The sequence below is a fragment of the Cryptomeria japonica genome, chromosome 6, assembly GCF_030272615.1.
Source record: "Cryptomeria japonica chromosome 6, Sugi_1.0, whole genome shotgun sequence".
NCBI classification, from domain to species: Eukaryota; Viridiplantae; Streptophyta; class Pinopsida; order Cupressales; family Cupressaceae; genus Cryptomeria; species Cryptomeria japonica.
Window position 1 is genome coordinate 75,532,229 of NC_081410.1, and position 22,020 is coordinate 75,554,248.

The window sequence follows — 22,020 nt, forward strand, 5'->3', positions numbered from 1 at the left end:
CAACATCCACAAAAATTAAAGCATCCACCATAACACAAGTGTTTATACGTGGAAAACCCAAATAGGTAAAAACCACGGTGAGATGGAACTCACAAGTTAACTATCTGCAATAATAGATTACTGACCGGTTAAGGTCTTAAAAAGTGCTCTGCTAGGAGCGAATCTTGTTAGAGATCCCAAGCTTGATTAGAAGCTTATACCCTGTTAAGAGTACTACCCTGTTAGGAGTAACCTCACTGGAGGATTTGAGAATCCAAACTAATGGATCACCTCGTTAGAGGATTTGTACAATGAAGCATGCTAGAGCTTACCCAGTTAGGAGATTTTGATTCTGTTGTAATGATTAGAAAACAACAAGAACGGTTTGATCTGTTCTGAGTAGCACAATACTTGCTTGATCAGATCATTCTAAGTACATTCAACACTTCTCTTCATCTTCACACTTATCACTCTTCAACAAAAGCTTTCACTCTTTATGCATATCAGTATTCGCATAACATCATTCTCTATCACTAGTAAATGATTCACTAAGATGTCTTAATATAGACATTCAAATCTTATGTCGGCCTACGGAAATCAAAACACAATTTCCTAGGTGCAGTGTATCTAGACAAGTGATCAAAACTCATCACAAAAATGACCGTCAAGAAGTCGGTGCTGGTAACTCATCACAAATCAGATATCGGTTAGAACAGTCGATACCGGTTGGAACAAAACATGTGAACCGTTGTCCTGGAATCTTCCGTTTGATCTCCATCTTCATCTTCATTTTCATTTTGATGTCAACTTAGTGTAGCCACAAGTTATCTCTTATGTACATACCAGTTGACACAAAGTACCGGTTAGAGATAGAACTTAAACATACCAATTGATAGTGTAAACCAATTGAAGTTACACCGGTAGTCAATGTAATCATATGTGTGTGAGAGAGTGTTTCATCAATGACAATAAGATGAATACATTACAATCATCATCAAGCCAACAATTTCCCCCTTTGGCATTGATGGCAACACTCAGAAAATTTTTAGAGTAATACAATACCGCTAAGTGTGCATACACAACAAATATACACATATACTCATACTCCCCCTTAATGCATGCATAAATACAATTTTTTCAAAAACACACATACATATTTCTACTCCCCCTTTGACAACAATGCCAAAATGAAAAAGTAAAATATATACATATATATAGAAAATTTGTATCAAAGTGTTCAGCATATATTTACAACTTAAAAAAAGGTTCATGCATTAGCTAATATCATAAAAATATCATTGAAGTTCTGCTTCATCTATGATAAAGCATTTTCCCATGATTCCAGTATGTTAGCAGTATACTCAAATGTAGACATCAGCTAGGAATGGAATTCTTTCTTTGAGTCTAGCATGCAGGTTTTAGGAGTAGCAAGAATAGCTTCTACATTGGAGTAGGCTCTCTGAAGAATGTCGACCTGTAATGTGAGTAGACTCTTGAGCTCTTTTAGAGATCAGAATCTCTTAGCCTTCTCATTATCATTCCTGACCAATCTGTCATGCAAATCATCTATAGACTGGTTAAAGGAATGAATGGAGTCCTAGAGTGGGACATATGCCTTGCATATCCTTTCCATTTCTTGCTTGGTTTCAACTTGACTCTTAGAAATGTCAGAATAAAAGAAAGAAAAATTGGAGGTAGAGGCAAGATACTTTCCTCCAGATTCAATAGCTTTCTTCAACAAACTTCCATTATGAGATAGAGCCATTTTGCCACTTTCAATGTTCTTTGCCAGTTTATCTCCATATTTCTTCTTGTGGCTCTTCTCAGTAGACATTTGAGCAGCATCTTCAAGTGACTTGATTTGATGAGATGCATCTGCAATGAACTGACCAAGTTTGCTAATGGGTGTAGGAAGATGTGCAACAGCTATTTTTGGTAGTAAACCAGACAAAATTTCTACTGCATTCAGGATTGTCTCTGCTTCAATCCTTTGCTCTTTCAGTCTCTTCTTATGCGCTCAAAGTGTTCATATCAATGGGTCCTGAAATACTTAAAGAACCATCATCATCATCATCTTCAAGTAGCTTCTGCTTCACCGGTTCAGGAGATACACTTTTAATGATAGCTCTCTCTGTGTTCTACTTTGTTGTATCTTCAAGTAACTGAGTGACAACTTTCTTACTAGACTCCTTTTGAGTATTTTCAATGACCGGTGAAGATTGGGGTTTCTCCAGTTGTTATGTTGTCGGTTCATTATCCATTGTTAGTTGAATAGCCGGTTTATCAACTAATGTAACTTGTACTTTAGTAATTGTAGGAGGCTCCATATCTGGTGCAGTGTTGTCTCCAGATAGGTCCACTATGTTCTGAACATCTTCATCAACAAGAATAATGGAATCATCCTTCTTCTTGATTGGATAGACTATGTCAATTTGAACAATCTCCTCTTTATCCATTTTCAGTCAAGGAACATCATCTATAGTATTATCTTTATCTCTAGAGTGGATGAGTTCTTCCCTCTATTTGATTACATGGGCTATCTGATGTCTTAGACTCACTAACTGCCCTTTTTGCATTAAGAAGCTTCAATCTTCTCATTTTGAAATCAAAATGTACTTTGTATTGCTCAACCAAAGCACTAATTCCATCTGAGGATAAATTGGAAAAATATTGTACAAATATTTCATTAATAATTTTCTTTTCCAATTGAATAGCTTTCTCCAATTTATCTAAAAGATTATTATACAAAGAGATTGAACTATCCTTTTTCAAGTCATGCAGAAATCTATTGTAATGACCCAAATAAGTTATTACCTGTTGAATGACTTACTTCTGCTCATATTTAGTGAAAGAATCAAAATATTCTTTGACATTGTCAAACCTATTTCTTCCTAGTGTCTTCATTGTTCTCTCAAAAACTGTGTCAGGTTTGTAGGTAGCTATATCAATAGGTGTAGTTTCCTTTGGCACTACCTTTACCTTCTTGGGTGTTTTGTCAGTTGCTTTTTCCTCCTTTAGTTCCTCTTCAGAATCTGTACCCTCAGACTTTGGTTGCAAAATCAATTTCTGATTTCTCTTCTTTGGTTCACTCTCCTTCTTTACATATACTTTAGGTGTCGGTTCCTTTTTGGTTAGGACACTCTGAGTCACCCTTGTGGTCTTTTTCACAGGAGATGTTTCATTAGACTTCTTTTTCCTTCCTTTCACATTAGCTACAGGTACAGTATCGGTTTCTGTTGGTACAATTTGGACTGCCACAATGTCCAATTTTGCCTGTTGTTTATCTTTAGGCGATGCTAACAGGGTATTAGCATAGCCAACCAGTAAATCATGATTAACCTCATAGCTCATATCTTCCATCTCTTCACCTCTAGGCTCAATTTCTTGCATCAAGCAAAAGTCAGTGGTAACAGTGAAGACTATGCCTTTTGCAAAGTGTTTTACCACATCTTTAGGTAACCTCATTCTCATGCTCATCTTTTTTCTGAAATTCATTAAAATACTTATTCAAGGTAGCTGAAAAAGTATTCTTCACAACCTTAATGTTGTTCTTGATCTATGCATTGACTGGTAGGTCTTTTGACCATTCAATGTCTCCAATTCCCAGTAGGAAGTTCTGGAAATAGAAAAATAACCCAGCTAATAGCTGACCATATTTGAACTTTTGAGTGTTGTCCTTCTTAATAGATTGCAAATTTTGAAATAATTGCACTCTGATGACTTCACAAAGATCATAATTTGCATTATCAACAATCATTCTATGTGTTGTATAAATTGTTGTAGATGGAACACTATTAAGTCTACTGAAGTAAAATACCTGGTAGCCTATCACCATTGTTGCTAGTTTCACTGCAGGGTCTCTAATATTGTCGATAGAAAAAAGCATGCTTATCAGATGTAGAACCGTTTAATTTGAAGATAGTATCGTTTCAAATTCCTCTTAGCACAGGAATTTCACCGGTTGAGAAATAACCAATTATAGCTTGAATAGATTCCTTGGATATTGTGTGAGTCCTCTCTAAATACATGTTCTCTCCGTGAACTCTACTCAAAATGATTTTGATGTGTTCTTCCTCAAAATCTTCAAGAAATTAGGCGGCATTATGAAAACCCTTTTCAAAAACCCTAGCATATTTTGTTTCAATCTTTCCATTCTTATCACAGAGTGATTTCAGCTATGTATAGATGTGTAGTGTTCCTAAATCTTCTATCTTGCAGTCTATATAACTGGACAAGTCACCTTTGACCACAACACCGCTCGGGACTTGCGACACTGTATTATAAGACATAATTTGGTCTGCCTTTAGAGCTTCCTCAAGCTCAACAGTGATCATCAACCTTTCTACAGACTTAGAAGTAGATTCCACTCTAGATAAGCAAGTTTCAAAGTGGTAAACTCAAAGAAATACCTTGTTTCTTGCACGTTGCTTCATTTCCCGGTTGAAATGGCCAAATGCACACCCATTCGCCTCTCTGCAACTTTCGATTCAACTTACTTTCTCTAATCACGAAACAATTTGCCAATTGACAACAAGACAATCTTATTCGGCTTTGCAATCGCTTCAAATTTCTTTCTCAAAAGAGTTAGGGTAAAAATGATAAAGTAAAACTTGTTTTTATCCTTTTTACCAACTGTAATAAATACTCGCACTTTAGGTTACAAACCCTAATTTCACCGCTTAAGTGAAAAAACAGTTGATAACACGTCAACAAAAAGTCACCAAAATTCATAATTCAAAAATTCTTTCCTGCTCATTTTACAAGGGGTCCGGAGATGTTTTACCGTTAAGCTCCCCTTAGCCATGTTAAATAGACTTAAGTCACTAGTGTTGGGTTCTCTTCACTAGGTGAAGGAACAGTTTATTCTCCAGGCGAGTCATCACTTTTCTTTTTCCAAACCTAATTCATATCCTCTCTAGTTTCCTCAACATCAACTTTCTGCTTTCCTTTCTGATCCTTGAAAGAGTTGACCAGTTTGCAATTTCTTGATCTACAAAACTTTGCTAAGTGCCCCAGTTTGTTGTAGTGATAACAGACCATACCAGATGATCTCCAAGGTCCTGCATTTCCTCTTCCTGTTCTTCTTCTGTAGTTCATAGCCACATGACCAAATTTATTACAGAAGGTGCAAATAACATTTGTTCCTTTTCCATCTCGAATGGACTAAACCAGTTGTCATAGGATCTTTTCCAGTTCAGGTTTACCTAGTTATCAAAGTTCCTTATCCGGTCACCATTTGGTCTAGGATGCATGTGTGGTACAGGATTGTTTGCTCCATATCTACACTCAACATGTCTATGCCCATACATTCCACATGTGAAGAAATGATCTTCAAACTTTCTTAACACATACCTAGCATTAGTATTGTAATTTTCATTTTTGTTAGGTTTGCCTCTACAGACATTTGCAGTATGACAAGACTTATGGCAAATAAAGTAGACAGGTTTAAAAATCTTTTTATAGGTAGTCTTATTGACTCTAGGAGCGGTTTTGTTCTTTGGATAGTTGCTCTTTGTACTGAAGGATTCACCTTTTTTAGTTGTATGAAAACCAAGTCCACAGATACCACCCTTTATTCTCTATGATTGAATTTGTTCTTCCAGCATAGTAGAGCTTTTGACAAACTTCTCCAATTTCTCATTGGCTTCAGTAAGCTTTTTGTCAAGATCTTCATTATGCTTAGACAGGTTCTCTTTCAGAGACGATGCCAGCTCAAGATCTAGCTTTAGATTCTCCTTTTCTTTTGTTTTAGCAATCAAGTTCTCATGCAAACTGTTTTTTTCCCGTTTGATCTTTATAATCTCTTGATCTCTTTCCTTGATAAGATCTTCAACAGCTCTTCTGGCTTCTAGTTCCCGACTCGTGTGGATAGTGAGAGCTTCTAGCTCCCTCCTTAGATTCAGTTTCTCATCATTCACCTTTTCAACTTTATCTGCTAAAGCTTCAATATTGGCTTCATCTGAAGAACTATTATCAGATATTTCTTACAGTTTTTCAAATAGCTCTCTCTTTTTGACTTGAGAAGCTTTCAGTTTTCCCCTAAGGGATTCAACTTCATTTCTGCTAGCTTGTAGCTCTCTAGCCATCTCGAAGTAGCTCATGTCCCCCATGGTAGTTTCAAGACTCCCTTCTAAGCAGTTAGGCTTCAAAAAAGTTAAGCTCTAATACCAATCGATGGACTTCAAAAGCATTGAGAGGGAGGGGTGAATCGGTGACATCAAATAAAACACTACTTCAAACACTAACCGGTAGATGAACTTAATCAAGAATTTAAACAAAATACATGCTATCCAAAATGAAATAACAACATCCACAAAAAGTAAAGCATCCACCATAACACAAGTGTTTATACATGGAAAACCCAAATAGGTAAAAACCACGGTGAGATGGAACTCACAAGTTAACTGTTTGCAGTAATAGATAACTGACCAGTTAAGGTCTTACAAAGTGCTCTGCTAGGAGAGAATCTTGTTAGAGATCCCAAGCTTGATTAGAAGCTTATACCATGTTAAGAGTACTACCCTATTAGGAGTAACCTCGCTGGAGGATTTGAGAATCCAAACTAATGGATCACCTTGTTAGAGGATTTGTACAATGAAGCTTGCTAGAGCTTACCTGGTTAGGGGATTTTTATTCTGTTGTAATGATTAGAAAACAACAAGAATGGTTTGATATGTTCTGAGTAGCACAATACTTGCTTGATCAGATCATTCTAAGTACATTCAACATTGCTCTTCATCTTCACACTTATCGCTCTTCAACAAAAGATTTCACTCTTTATGCATATCAGTATTCGCATAACATCATTTTCTATCACTAGTAAATGATTCACTAAGATGTCTTAATATAGATATTCAAATCTTATGTTGGCCTAAGGAAATCAAAACACAATTTCCTAGGTGCAGTGTATCTAGACAAGTGATCAAAACTCATCACAAAAATGACCGTCAAGAAGTCGGTGCTGGTAACTCATCACAAAATCAGATACCGGTTAGAACAGTCAATACCGGTTGGAACAAAACATGTGAACCATTGTCCTAGAATCTTTCGCTTGATCTCCATCTTCATCTTCATCTTCATTTTCATGTCGACTTAGTGTAGCCACAGTTTATCTCTTATGCACATACTTGTTGGCACAAAGTACCGGTTAGAGATAAACCTTAAACATACCAGTTGACAACGTAAACCAATTGAAGTTACACCAGTAGTCAATGTAATCATATGTGTGTGAGAGAGTGTTTCATCAATGACAATAAGGGATGAATACATTACAATCATCATCAAGCCAATACCTAAGAGACAGATTAGGGGTTTTTGTCCCTCCGACAAATAATTGGTTGATGTTATTTGGCATCAGTCTGGTGGGCATTATCAGAGATATCATTCATTCTTGCATTGATGTGGGGATGTTGCTGCTCAGGGGGAGTAGTTAACTTTTTGTGATTCAATGGTTTTTGTTTTTGCTTTGATATTTTTGTTAGATTTATGGCACTGATGTCAAAGGGGGAGATATATTGATGTGACAAACTTGAGGAGTTGTATACATTAGGGGGAGAGATATATGTAAAAAAAAGAGCTTTACAGAGATATCATTCATAGGGGGAGTTTGGTATTTGTTTCAAAACTTCATTTCTATATCTTTGAATGGGAGATTGTTGGCTATCTTCCCTTGGGGGAGACTTATTTGGAATTTCTTGGCACTTGGATGTTTTTCACATCTAGTGTTGTCATAAATTCTAAAGGGGGATATTGTTGGCCATTTGGAGGAATTGATTATGTATTGATTTTTTGTCATTGATGTCAACACTAGTTGTTTTGGATGCTTTTCCAGCACCCTTATGGTCCTGGTAGGTTGTGTGGTTTCTGGTTGGATTGGATCCAACATGATCCGGTATGCTCTGGTATGTTTGGGTTATGGAATTGGCTTATTCATACTACTCAGATTCATGCTCAGCCAGTTGATTCTGTTCTGGTGATCGGATGCTATCATGTTTACTTAGAAAGCTTGGTTTGTGGTTCCGATGAGGGTTTCATCGACAGTGCTTTGATGAAGATATTTGATGATATGCATAAGTGGTGTTGGTGCAGCTTCTGGTGGAGTTTCAGGATATTGATGGTGATCATGTTCAAGACTTGGAGGACTGAAATCATTTCTTTAGCGTGTGGACCTAAATTGGGTCCTGGTGTATCTAGGTTATGGACCGGCTTAATGTAACGTGTGGATTGGACCTCTAGATGTGTTTCTGGGATTTCTTATGGGTTGGATATTATTTTTTTGGTCTCTTCCCAATGTGTTTTATAATTATGTAATTGGTTTATTGTCTGGTGGCTGACCTAATTGTTTATGGTTGAGGGTTTGTATATATATGATCTAATACCTCATTGTAGATCACAGGTGAGGATGTGTATGAGCGAATAATGTAATAATCATTCAGGCAGAGGATTTGGTCAACCATTGGTGATCAAGTTGGTTTTATGTAAGAGTATTTAGTCCTCCGGTATTGAGCTTAACCAGAACTCTACTCAGGCATAGGAGATGCTATCTTTGCAGTTCATTCCTTCTTTCGGATTGTGGTCTGGATTTCTATGTAGTCAGTGAGACTCCTTTTGTGATGAGCAGTGCACTCTAGACTGTTGGCCTTCCTGCAACTGTAGGCCCCTCAATTGTAATTCACATACTTACTGCAGAAGTATTATCTAACTGTGGGTAGGCTTCCCATCGTGGTTTTTCCCTTTATCAGGTTTTCCACATATCAATCTTGGTGTCATGTGGATGGTATTTATTCTTTGATTATTTTTTATGCTTAATTGGTTTATCTGCTATTTCGGTATTTGGTTTATGCATTCTAGTATTGATATTTTGGGTTCCAGTATTAAAGTTTAAATTGCTTAAGGTTTCAGTAATCTGGTGACAACTGATTCACCCCCCCCCCCTCTTAGTTGTCTTTCAGTTATTTGAACTATCTAACAATGGATTTGGATATAGGTTGATGATTGGCAAAAGGCAAGTTGGATGTGCAAGGTCTGTAGATGAGAGGATTGTTGCTTGGATTAGATTAGCACAGTATGGATGGGTGTTTGGATTAGGCACAAGTCAGTGTGAACTCAAGTAGATGGGAAAAGCTCAATTTCATGGATTGGATAGGATGGAAGAAGGATGAATGATTAGATAGGATGAAAAGGGGGATGGATGATTGAGTAGGATTGGATTGGGGATGGGATTAATGATTGAATTGGAAGAGATAGAGAATAGGATTGGATTAAAAATATAATTGGATAGAATGGGGTGGATTGGTGGATATAGGATAGATGGACTGGAACCAATGACAAGGGAGAACCAAGGATTGGTAAGAGAATGGATGTATGGGAGATTGCTTAAGTGGATGGATGGGGATAAGATAAGGAGAACTAAAGGGGTGAAGAATAGATGGAAGGGGGGATCCAAGAACTATGTTGCAAATGAGGAAAATGCCCCACTAAGGGTAGTGGAATGAAGGATAGGAAAGATGGTGGATAATAATGTATAAGATGGAAGGATAATGTGTAATAGATATGCATGGTAGAGGAATTAAGGCTTGTATTTTCCAAAGCATGCATGCATATTATTTTGCCTCTAACATGATCAAGACCAAAGATAAGAATGGGTGGATTCATTAGGATAGGATGAGGGATATTCGATGGATTATATGGATAGGATGGTCAAGATCAAAGATAAGAAAGGAGGATAAACGTAGATAGGATGCAGATAGAAGATAAGGAATGTGGATGGTAGGATTACATGGATGAAGCTTGCCCCCAAGTGAAGAGTACAAGAGAGGGGGGATTACACATGATGCTTGTTTGCCAGTTTTTCATCAAGGTACTTACCCAAGGCGCCACAAGAAGTGGTTTTCACCATTGGATGAAATTATTTTTCTTTACTTCTTTTTTATTTTTGTATTTTTTCTTGATTTTTTGATTTTTTTTCTTGGAATAGTTTGGATGGATAAGGATGAGGATAAGTGGATATGGAAGATAGTGGATGCATGAAGGAGGAAGAGAGGACTCAAGCATCTAGTTCCATGGATGGTATCCCTTAGTATTTCTTTAAACTAGAGATATGCTCATTGATGTTGGTAAAAATAATTGGGGAGATAAAATGGATAGGGGATGGAAGATAAGGATTCGCAGAGGATTGGACTAACGGAATGGGATTGTGAAAAATGGATGGTGGATAATGGATGGGTTTTTGAAAATTTTGTGGAAGATCAACATTGCACGCACCTTGAAGGGTTGTGGAGTAGTGGAGGAGAGGGTTTAAATTAGATGGAGGATAAAGTCTGGATTTTGGGAAATGAAGACCCAAAATAGAAGGGGATGATGGAGTTGGGATGGTGGATTTTGGGACATAAGGACCCAAAATGGATTTTGAGGATTGAGAAGTTTTAGATGGAGGATTGGAGGGCTTATGAATGGATGGAGCTTTTGGATTAGCAAGTTTGGATGCCAATTTTGATTGTTCTGCTTCCAGAAGTATCTTAGGAATCCACATAATTTTTTCTTTATTCTTTTGGGTCATTTGCGGCCTTTGGGATTGTCCTTTCTTCCAGATCATATTTTTCTTTTGAGCATGTCATTTTTAGGGGACATGTTGATCCTTTGATTTTTGTGGATTTTGAGCTTTATGCTTTATAGATTGGGCATCTAAATTGCTTCCAATAGTAATGGGATGGGTGCATGAGAATGAAGGGTTTAGGGATTTTATAGATGGTGGGATGATGGAAGGAGAGCATTGGGAGGCATTCAATGATGTGTGCCTTTGTTGATCTTTCTTATGGATTATGTGAGGTGATGGAGTGGTTGATGGAGGGATGTAAGGATCCAAAATGGAAGGAAGGAATGGAGGATTTAGCTTTGGAACATAGGGTCCCAAAATTGTGGGATTTTAATTTATATGAAGGGCTTTCGGATTTAGGAGGAATAGAGGATGTACCAATATCTTGAGTGTTTCTATTCCCAATAGGATACTTATTGTTTCAGAAACAAGATGTGAGTCCATTTTGAGGGGGATGGGATGTGGAAGGGAGATTAGGATGTTTAGATTGATTGGGATCATGACATGGAGATGAAGGGATACTTTTATCTTGGCTAGGGAGAGTATCATGAGATGGAGTGGGAGGGGTTATTGGATCATGAGATGGAAGAGGATCATGCGATGGAGGGAGAGGGTTGGATATAGGAATCATATGATCATGAGAGGAAGTGGAGGGGATGGGACCATTAGATGGAATTGAGGGTGATACATCATGAGATGGAGAGGATTATATGCTAGCATGCTTTGGAACAAGCTCTTAGCATGTTTGGGGTTGTGGGGGTGGTGTGATGGAGGAGGATACAAAAGCTTCGATGTGAGTAGATAGAGGAATGGGGGTATCATGAAGTTTGGGGGATTGGGATTTGTTTTGAGGTGGAGGTGATTGAGGTGGATGGAGACTTGAGGAGACAAGGCAACTTGATTTTGAGAAGGGGATTTTGTCTCCTTTACTAGCATGTCTTGGATAAGATCACGAATGATGGACTTGGAGGATGTGGATAATACTGATTTTGGAGGATTAGGAATAGATGGAGGATTGGGATTAGATGGAGGATAAGGATTGGATGGAGGATTTGGATAATGCATTGGGGAATTAGGGGTAGGGTGTGGAGGATTATGGGGTAACAAATTTGGATAGTGAGTGTTGCAAAAAGACAGGGATTGGGATGTAGATGGGAGGGGAGATGAACATATATATGTGGATGAGGGATAATATGGAGATATGGATGGGGAATAAGATGGATTTTCCTTGTCAAAGATAGAAGCAGTATAAGAGTTGTGATACGGATTGGGATTAGTTGCAATGTGTTGAGGTGGGATGGATGAAGGTATGATAGGTGGATGAGAGATTATGGGATTGACTTGGTAGGTAGGTTGAGGTGGTCTATGAACTTCCATGAGCATCTGCTCATACCAAGCTTCAAAATTCTAGGTAGCCATGTTGAGAATGAGGGACTAGATTGGAATTGGATGAATATGTTTTGGAGGAGAAAGATGATAAAGGTGATGTTAAATGAAGATGAGGATTAGGACTTGGCTTCGAATGATGATGATCTGGATTGGATTAGATTGGATTGGATTGGATTTGATTGGATTGGGCTTGATTTTATTGGATTAGTCCTTGGATAGGACAAGGTTGATTTGGATTAGGATGACACCTTAGCCCCTAGATTAGGACTTTGGGTCGAGGATTGATGATAAAGACCACAAACCTAGGTGACAACCAAGGTAGGGTAAAATTTAGACCTTATGAAGATTGATCAAATCTCCCTCTAATAAGGATAGACTTATGAGCCTAAGCAAAGAGGAGATAAAAGGATAGTGGTCTGGATCGACCACAAAAGGATTGAGCAAATATGCTTGGGGGAGATGATTTCCTAAGCACACAAGTCAAGATGATTGATTTGATTTAAAATAAAGATCTAAATAAAACTCTCACAAGTTATTGACCTTTGATTAGGGTTGATGATTGATTGGGGATGATTGGATTAAAGGATTGGATGATTGATTGATGGGTGATTGGATTACCAGATTAAAAAGATGGATTGATTGACTGATTGGAATTTTGGATATTTGATTGGATTAGAAGGAGAATGATTATGGAAGAACGGATAGATAATAGGAAGAAGAAAGGGGAAGGCTACCCAAAGTCAGATGAATGATTTGGACAAAAAAAATTGTTGAGGAAGGATGATTGTTTGAATGGATGAAAGTGGATTGGGGATTCAAGAATTGCTTGGATAGATAGAAATGGATTAGGGATTTCATGATGACAAGATGGAATTTGGAAAGAGAGAGGATTGATTTGGTTCGAGGAAGGATGGACTTGGCAAGAGATATCAAGCAATGAATACATGTTGGCCACACAGCGCGCTATCCTATGAAGTTGGATGAGGAGGAAACCTTTACTTGTTGACTCGGGTACACACCCAATAGCTAATCAAAATACGGTCGCTAAGTCTCACGCAATGGATTCTCAACATCGTATTAGCCGACTTCAAATGCTAATGGGGGCACGATATGGAAAATCTCTTGGGGGAGTTACTATCTCCCTTGCACAAAGATTATCCACCTTTCAGAGGTGAGTGCCTGTAAGAAGTTGTGTAAGTTTTTTTCCTTTTTTTTTGATTTCATCATTTTTTACCTAAATATTTGAGGCACTTAAAAAATGAATCTTGAAAAAAATCAATAATAGAAAATGTAGTGCTCGAAGTCTAGTTTCCAAATTTGTAATTTATTTTAATGCCCAGATCTTAAAAATGAAGTTTGAATAGGCATTACTAAAACCTATAATTTAAAAAGTCACTTTCTAGGGTCATACCATGCCCGTGTACGGCAAGCGTAATTTGACCTAAATGAAATTATTTTTATAATTACTTTTGGGAAAAGATCTGTAACTCACTCACCTTTTATGAGAATATTTTTATGTAACTTTTTCCTGCATTTTTTTTTTGTTATTTTTTTATTGGGCATAATCCTTGTTTTGAAAAATTCTCGTGTACGAAAAGCATAATTTGACCTAAACTTAACATTTTTTGGTTTTTTTTTAAACTGTATAGAATTGTCTCTAGTTTGATGATGCCATATAATTTTTTTTCCAAAAAACTTAGAGACAAAAAAGTTATTAAAAAACTAAAAAACCCTGTTATTTCAAGTTTATGGACCTCTGTCATTAGTAATTATTTTAAAACAAAAATACTGATCCATTTTCTAAAAAAATTACATATTTAGAATCTAGACAATCTCTAGTATAATGGGTTTTCATTATTTATAAAAATTCTGAAAATTTGGTGTTTAGTATATTTTTGAAGTCATTATTTTATATGAAGATTGATTTGGCCTTCAATTTGCAGGTCAAAACAGGTCCAAGCCAAAGGGTCGGCTCTCCAAGTCATTTCCCAAGCCAAAACTGAAGGTACAACTGAGCCAAAGTTTGAAATTTTTAGAAAGGGATCCCGTTTCAATTTTTAAAATAATTAAAAACACATTTAGCAAACGGGATCTCGTTTCCCTTTCTTTTTAATTAAAAAAAAAAAAACAAGCTATATATACATAAAATATAACATTTAAGTATAAGTCACATTTCCCTTTGTCTGTTTCCTTTCTTATACTAGTTATATTTCATGTATATATTGGCAGGATGTTTGAGAATGGTTTCAGATCTCTAGGAGTTATAATGCAAATTCTAGATTTTAGAAGATCTTATAAATTGTGACGTAGCAGGACCTATAATGTCATAATACAACCTATTATGTCATAAAAAGGTCCCATTGTGACATAATAGGTCCTATTATGTCATAAGACCCCTTAAGAGGGCCTATTATGACATTATACCTCTTAGTACAACCTATTATGACTTAAGACCCCTTAGTAGGACCTATTAATAGGTCCTATAATGTCATAAGACCCCTTAGTACAACCTATTATGACTTAAGACCCCTTAGTAGGACCTATTATGACATAATAGGTCCTATAATGTCATAAGACCCCTTAAGAGGACATGTCATGTCATAATAGGCCCTATTATGTCATAATACCCCTTAAGAGGACCTATTATGACATTATACCCCTTAGTAGGACCTATTGAAGAGTATTATGTCATAATAGGACTGATTATGACATAACAAGACCTATGATGACATAATAGGTCCTATTGTGTCATCATAGGTCCTATTATGACATCATGGGTCATATTATGTCATAAACCCCTTAAGAGGACCTATTATGACTTTATACCCCTTAGTAGGACCTATTAAGGGGTATGATGTCATAACAAGACCTATTATGACATCATAGGACCTATGATGTCATAATATGACCTATTTTGTCATAATAAGTCCCATTGTGACATAATAGGTCTTTTTGTGTCATAATAGGTCCTATTGTGGCATACTAGGTCCTATTGTGTCATAATAGGTCATATTGTGACCTATTATGTCATAAGACCCCTTAAGAGGGTCTATTATGACATTATACCTCCTACTAGGACCTATTATGACATAACACCCCTTAGCAGGACCTATTATGATATATGTAGAGAAAGATAAGTTGGTTGGGAGAGAGAGATGGTATGTTTAGAGAGAGATAAAGAGGTATATATAGATAAACATAGGTAGGTAGGGGGTAAGGGGAGGTGTATAGAGATAGCGGAGATAAAGAGTAAAGAGTTAAGGATGTGAGAGAGAGGTAGAGAGAGTTTTAGATTTTGGGAGAGAGGGGACAAAGTGAGCTAGAGGTGTGGAGAGGGGATAGAAGGGACATAAAAGTAGAGAGGGAATGAGTGAACGGTGAAGAGATAGAGGGAGAGAGAGATGTTGGTAGGGGGGAGTGAAAGGTATGTGTAGAGAGAGAGAGAGATAATATATGTAGAGAAATAAAGGTAGGTAGGGAGTAAGGGGAAGTGTAGAGAGAGATGAGATAGAGAATAGAGAGTTAATTATGTGAGAGAGAGGTAGAGATAAGTCTAGATTTTGGGAGAGAAAGGAGAGAGTGAGATAGAGAGGTAGAGAGGAGATAGAGGGGAGATAAAATTAGAGAGGGAAGGAGGGAGGGTTAGAGAGAGAGAGATCTTGAGTGGAAGAGAGATGTATGTAGATAAAGATAAGTTGGTAGGGAGAGTAAAAAGGGTACATAGAGAGAGAGAGAGAGAGAGATCTATAGATGTAGAAAAATAGAGATAGGTAGGGAATGAGGGGAGGTGTGTAGAGAGAGAGGAGACAGATAGTGGATGTGATAGAAAAAAGTGAGATATAGAGGTAGAGAGGGGATAGAGGAAGAGTGTTATGGAGAGAGTGTTGGATATCATTGGCATATGATGAACCAGCATGTTGATATGATGATAATGTATGTTGTCATTGATGTCAATAAGTGTAAGTGAACCAGTATGTAGATTGAAGAGATGTAGTGAACCGGTGTCGAGGTTTCACTAAGTGTGATTGTCGGTTGGTAGTCTCAGCTCTATGGTTATCAGTTTGGTAATCCAGCTTGTGTGATGAACCGATGACACTCTGGGATGAGTTAGCTAAGAGATGTGATTGAGGTGCCATGTCAGCTTTGTGCGCGTGAAGGATTGAGGCATAAAAAGATCGACTGCATTTGAAGTCTACCTCGGGAATGATCATTCTTCTTAGTGGTATGAGAAGAGAGCGTGATGGGTTACTGATTCCCATGTGCAGTGTGGAATGAATGTTGCAGATTGTCCTGTGATCTATTTGAAATTGTAATGCTCTATGCAATATGTTTGGACAGTTAGGATTGAGCCGCCTATGTTGTAAACCTAAGATGCTTAGGGTTTAGGGTTTATGTTACCAACCTATCTGTTGTCTATAAGGTCGATGATGTTTGTTATTGAAAAGTTGTTGGCAAATGTTGTGTGTATGTATCCAAGTGAAGAGATACTTGATACTTGCCAAACCAGTAAGAGGGAAACTACAGAGTGTGATTGCAGAGTAGAGGATATGAAAAGGATCTGCCTTGGCATGTAGTGTTGTTATCATATCCTAGTTTTTCCTGTTGTCTTCTAATCATTTCAACAGATGGAAAATCCCTTTACCGAGTAGCTTTAACAGGCTTATTGAAAAACCTGTAACCAGGTGACTCAAGATCATTGAGTTCTTTAAATCCTCTAGCGAGGTAACCTTTAACAGGGTATATAGCCATCCCTTAACCGGGTGATCTCTAACAGGATCGGTTCCTAGCAGAACCTTATTGTAAAGTCTTTAACCGAACTAGGCTCCTAACAGGGTGAGCTTCAAAAGAGTTCAAAACAAGCTTGTGGGTATTCATCCCCACCATGGTTTTTCCCATTTGGGTTTCCACATGAAAAATCTGTGTGTTATGTGTTATGCATTTTTCATGTGATGTTTATGAAGTATTTGGTTGAAGGATTATGCATGCAGGGTTAATAGGTTATGGTATTTTTAGTATACCACATGCATATGTTTATGGGTGAATTTGATGTTGCACAATTGATCGTATTTGAAGTATTTAGACCTATCAGTTTATGGTGTATGGTGTCTTATTGTGTTTAACCAGTATCGCCATGGTTAAGTTCATAATGGTGATAACCAGTTGGTTTTGCTTTAGCTAGATAAGTTGTTAAGAGAGTTTTTACCTGTACTGATTCACCCCCCCCGCCCCCTCTCAGTACCGGTTGGGGTATCTGTTGTTCATCATTATTCATCAGAGAGATGAGTCTAGAGCTCAAGAAAGATAAAGCGAGCTAGAAAATGTTGATAGGAGCCTGCTGATTACTGAAATTTGACTAAGTATAAAAATTTATAAGATCTTCTAAAATCTAGAATTTGCAAAAATCATTCCTGGAGATTTAAAATCACTTTCAAACATCTTGCCAATATAGATATGGAGGGAGATGAGTTTAGAGCTCAAGGAAGATTAAGAGATTGAGATAAAAAGAGTTAGCAAATATTGAACTGTTGATTACTAAAATTTGACTGTCCGAAAATTTATAAGATCTTCTAAAATCTAGAATTTGCATTATAACTCCTAGAGATCTAAAACCACTCTCAAACATCATGCCAATGACTTATACTTAAATGTTATATTTCATGTATATATAGCTTGTTTTAATTTAGAAAAAGGGAAACGGGATTCTATTTTCCCATTTTGTTTTTGAAACGAGATCTCGTTTCTTAGATCTAGGCTCGGGATCCCATTTCATTTCTCATGCGCTCCGTGTGATTTGCCATTTTTTTCTAAGTGTAAAACTTTCACACTAAGTGGACACAACTTTGTGCACTTACCGAGGTGAACCGGGTAGTTTCTATTCCTAGGGTTCTTAGTAAGGATTTTTGTTCGAAGACTACCCTTTGTAGTCGCGCAAGCACAATTGAGGCCTATTGCCCTACAAAGTTCTAAGCACAATGGTAGTCACAGAAGCGTGATTTAGACCTCAAGGGCCCTACAAAGTGCTCAATATGAGTATAAACTCAAATAGCTCCATCCTCCGAGATTTTCATCCCAAGAGGCTTATTTATTAGAGTGAGTTGAAATGCTTTGGTTTTAGCGATACTCACTTGGGTCATTCCCCTCTTACCAAATTGGGAGAGTATGCCCACTAAAGGGTAAAAAGCGTGCAAGCAAACTAGAAAAGCCTCAAGGGTCTGGATTTCTGATTGTCTATATAGACAAGATCATACTCTCCTACCTTTACGCTTTTCTCAAATACATAAAACAAGTAGTTCTTTTACCCAATGATATTTAAGTGCCTAAGAAAATAATTGAAAAGAAACAATGTTTGCTTATATCTCCTTAGGCAACCTACAAAACAATGGATTAGTAGTCTCAAAATATGTATTGGACCATTTGGATAGGACCTACAAAACTCAAAAATCTGATTAATAGACAAAATTTTGCAGAAACATTAGTCACATTGTTCTGCAGACACCCACGTTGAAGCGCCTGTGTAGGCGTTGAAATGCCCGCGTACACGCTGCAATGAGGCTAGAAAGCCAAAAACAGGAAAATACAGAAAGTGAAAAAATCCTGAAAAAGCACGGATTATACTTGTGGTCAGTCGCCTTGCTCGGATGGTGGTCACATTGAAGAGCGTGTACTCGCGCCAAAACAAAAAAGCAAGTTAGCAAAAATTTGAAAATTTGAATTTTTGAAAATGAGCAGGATGTTCCTAGAGCGCTCGCGCTATAGAAGCATTTCTAAAAAAAATAAAGGCTAGATAAAGAGATTTAACTAATTTTGTTTTTTAAATTATTTGGCCTTTTTATGTGTTTTTAGATGATTGATTATAAGACAAAAAACATAATGAATAGAAATAAGGACAGGAAGGTGAATGGAGAAATGTTGTAGGCGGATGCGTTGTTCTCGCAATGCTCGCGCTGATTGGCATACCTGCAGAAAATACGGGTTAGAAAATTTGAATTTAAACCCGATGCGCTGAAGCACGTGCGCACGCATCCAAGACCGTGTCGCCCATGCTGAACACGCGTCACTTGTGCTGGAATGCAGGTGCTCATGCTATTCCAATACCTAAGACTAAAAACTTGCAAAAAACTTGATAAAAACGTTAAATTTAGGGATGTGGGTCCCACTGGGCGTGCCAAAATGAAGCAAGGGAAAGATTGCAAGATAGACAAATGGTTAGTTTCAGCATAAATAAACATGAAACACTCAAACAAACTTAGTAAAACATTATTATACCTCCATAGATATCCACTTGTTCCTCGGATTGAGATTGATGAAGTGAAGGCACCCCTTTGATTGCTCCACTTGATTTGCTCTTTGCTTGTTGTAGATGTGGATTGCACTCAAATGCTCAACAAAATAGATGGACTAAGGATTTGGATTTGGATCAAGGATAGATGGATTTGGATGACAAGGATTTGATAGAGGATTATGAGGAAGTGATAAGAATGTGGTAGAAGGAGATGAGAGGAGAAATTGGCAGCATAAGGATAGAAGAAATGGAAGACTCCTTTCTTTGATAAGGAAAGATGCTCCAATTTATAGATTGGAGGAGGCCAATTGAGGGTCAGGATTGATTTGCTTATGAAGGGCTAAGATTGATTCAAGATAGTGAACATGGATCAAGGATGCATTGGAGAAATAAAAAGGAGTACAAAACTCCTTGGGGAAAAGGGGGGAAAGAAATTTGAATTTCTTTGAGAGGTTCAAGATTGATGTGACATGAGTGGGGGAATTTAAAATTGGAGAATAATGATAAGTGGGATTATGAGAGATTCTAGAAGGATTAATTAGGCTAAGTGAGGATTAGGAAAAAGTGATTTGTAGGAATCACATGAGTAGGTGAATTAATTAATTAACTGAGTGGGTTTAGAGGAAATAATTATTGAGGTGACTTTAGAAGAATAGTCCAATAATTAATTTATTTGATAAATTAATTATTGGACAATAGTGACAAGATTAATTAAATTGGATTAAATTAACATTAAGAAGAATAAGGATAACACAATTAAATCAATTAATTATGTTGACAGGCTTAAATTAATTAAATACTGACTAATTTTAGGTGTCTACAATTTTATTTTTTCCTTGATGAATTCATCAAGTGTAGTGATGAACATGTGCTCAACTTGACAAAAAAAATATGTAATAAAGTAACAAACTCATCTCTTTGTGCATAATGAGTTGGGATTTGGAGTGTTTGATGTTTCATTTCTAATCTAGATATTTGATCTTTTATCTCCTCACCTCTTGGTAGGTGTGGGCAGCTGATATCATGCTTCTCCATTATTGGGAGACATTTATTGATTTGCGGGAAAATTAAGCATAAATAACTAGAATATATGAGTAAACCACCAATATTCAATTCTAATTAAGCAATTTCATAAATGACAATGAAATAGATTCAAATCATCAAGGCATAAGCATTAAACAAAGAAACCCCCTTTTTTGATGAAAATCATGGCTTCCATTGCTCTTCTCCAATATTGTGTTGTGTGGTTTTCAATGTTGCACTGAGATTTCTGCAGAAAAATGGCACAATAATTTGAAAGATAGTGGTTGAGGAAATTAGGAGAAATGGGTTGAATTTATAGATTCTGGAGGATGAGAATGGACGGTTGAGATTCTTTTGTGAAACAGAATTGATCAATGGTTGAGATTGCTTGCAACAAAATTGATTGAGAGTTTAACTTATTTGATTGATGAGTCAACTAGATTGATTAATCGATGAACTGAATAGATGAGTCAGTGAACTAAGTTGATTGATTTGTTAACTGAATTGATTACTTTGTTCCAAAAAAGTAATTTGGAGTTGAAAAAGGTGATTGGGGAGTTAACTAAGTGAACTAGGGAGATGATTGAATAGATTGCTTAGTTGACTAAATTGATTGCCCAGTTAGACTGGAAGTCAGTGTTGTAGAATTTTGAGATGAAATTCACATATCATTTTTATTTCAATTTAAATTTGGATTTTCGAAAAGTGAAATGCACATGTAATTTATTGAAAATTGGTGAAATTAGAATTTGGGAGAATTTGAAATTTTGAATTTGAATTGGAGGAATAAGTTAGTTAATTAAATAATTTTAATTATTTAGAAATTGAATTTATTTAAATAATAATAGATTGTTTAATTAAAGATTATAAATCAAAATTAATTAAATAATAAATATTTAATTAACTATATAGAAAAGGTTAAATGGTTAAATGATTAATAAGATAGAAATAGAATAATTAGTAATGTTGAGGTGCGATGATTAAAAATAATTTGGAAGAATTTAATTATTTTAATTAAATAATTATTTAATTAATAGGACGAATAATTAGTGTAGATTAACGAGACATTTTTAGGTGTCTACAGTTATGTCTAATGGATTTCGGTGTGTGACAACAGAGTTATAAGATTAGGTAAGTGAATGGAAGTCTCTATGTGTAATTGGACGTAAGTGGAAGGTGTATTCATTGTTCCATAGTTTGTGCTATTTTTTGCATTCTACACATATGTACTTACCTTTTACATAGTACACTAAGGAGTGGTAGCTCCTTTGGCTAGAATTTTTTGTTGGGTTTAGTTTTCTTTAGGTCAATTAGTTTGAACATATTTATTGTACTTAATTTTGCATTCATGGTGATGAAGATACCTATTTATTAAATTTGAACATGTTAATATATTAATATTAGTTCAGAATTTGTGTTTGTTTAAGTTCTTTGTAACTAGTATTTATGTTTCCAAACAACTCTATGTGATGTGAACACCTTATTTATTGATTATGTGGGACTAGATATTTAATGTCATCTTTATCAAAATGTTTCTTTAAATTGTAATGGTTCTAAAATAGTGTCTTCACAAGGACCCAAGCCTTTTATGTATATCAATATTTTTTATAATATCTGAAATCCAATTTTGTGTGTTTATTAAGTACTAGACTAGCTTTTTATTCACTGTTGCACACACGCACTTCTTTAAGGGTTTTTTTAATATTGGTAAAATGTTTGGCCTTTAATGCATGACCATATATTTGGGTGTTGT